This window comes from Echinops telfairi, unplaced genomic scaffold, assembly GCF_000313985.2.
Source record: "Echinops telfairi isolate 266 unplaced genomic scaffold, ASM31398v2 ScPeMD7_5868;HRSCAF=6743_1, whole genome shotgun sequence".
NCBI lineage: Eukaryota > Metazoa > Chordata > Mammalia > Afrosoricida > Tenrecidae > Echinops > Echinops telfairi.
In genome coordinates, this window is record NW_022109768.1 from 374,446 (window position 1) to 375,998 (window position 1,553).

Consider the following 1,553-nt stretch of genomic DNA (forward strand, 5'->3'; position numbering starts at 1 on the left):
ATAAGACTTGTAAGAGCCCCCAATAAAATGATTTAAAAAAAATAAAGTTTATAACTTTAATCTTCGTCAGTAAGTGCTTAAAGTCCTCTTTACTTTTATCTCACAAGGCTGTCACACCTGTATGTCACAGTTTAGTAATGAGCCTTCCTCTAATCCTGATAATATAACCTTCTTCATATAGTTCAGCTTCTTGGATTATTTGCTGAGCATACACATTAGATAGATATGGTAAAAAAAACACAACCCGAATGAAAACTGTGTGTACTGTACAATCATCAGGATCCACTTGCATTAGAACAAGTACCATTTGGTCCATATGTATGATTCCCAGGAGCTCAAATGTTCTCATTCCCTTTCTGTGCAATGCTTTCCATGACTTGAAGTGACTCGTGCTGTTGAATAGCTTTGTTTAAAGTCATTGGTTATAGTAATACATCAAAATAAATATGTAAGCAAATTTGAGGTATCATGATCAAATCAATGGACAATGTAGAGAATTTGTCAGTATAAAATAAAACAGAAAAATTCATTTCATAGTATGTATTAGTTGCCTATGTACATCAGATGAAAATAACAATGTCATTTAGAATCAAATTGTAGTCAAACACTTGTTCAATAATTAAAGGCTTCAATAGTCTTCATTTCCCCTTGAATTTTGTTGCGACAATATGAATTTAAATCTCCATCATGGCATTTATGTACTTGTGGTGAGTGTGACTCTGGAGGAACTATCTTGAGAATTTTACTGTTCCAATATCAACCTTTTTATTAGAAGTTTTTAATTGTTTGTTTATAAGGTACCAGTGCTAGCAGGCTTGGCACTTTGGAGTAGTGACAATGCTGTTGGTGTTAGCTACTGATGAGTGGAGACATCTTGTACAATAAGATCGGGGCCTTGGAGATCTATAGGCTGTTGGCCAATTTTCAAAGAGCCAGGGCCTTCTTTGTAGTCTCTTCTCATCTGGAAGCTCTGCTGAAATTTGTTCGGCATCACAGCAATAGGAAGTTTCTACTAGCATCTAGGGGTTGGCAGACCTTGAGGTGCACTTATAGGGAGTCAAACTTCAGTCTCTAGAATCCCACTGCCATCTAATTAATTCTGACTCACAGGAATGCTGGACAAACTCCAAACCCACTGCCATCGAGTTGGTGCCAATAGAATGGAGGAGAATTGTTGTTAGAGTCTCCGAGGTTATACATTTTCACAAGAGTAGGCTGACTCAACTTTTTCTCACAGAGCAGCCATTGCTGGTGCATTTGAAGGCCCTATCTGCAGTTGGGAACTCAATACTTAGCCCTCTGTGCCATCTGGACACCTGGTTTCCAGCAGAAACAAAAATACAGACTCACTGCTATGAAGTCATAGCTCACTAATAGTAACCCTATGTGGCACCGAATTGAACTACTACTTCGGGTTTCTGTGATTAAATCTCTGCGGGAACATAGGGCATCATCTTTCTCTCTCGAGAAATGACACATAGGTTTCCAAGAGCCAACAATAAACCAGTAATTCAGTTGTGTCTCATTGACCAGCCGATGGAAGTCCCTGTTAG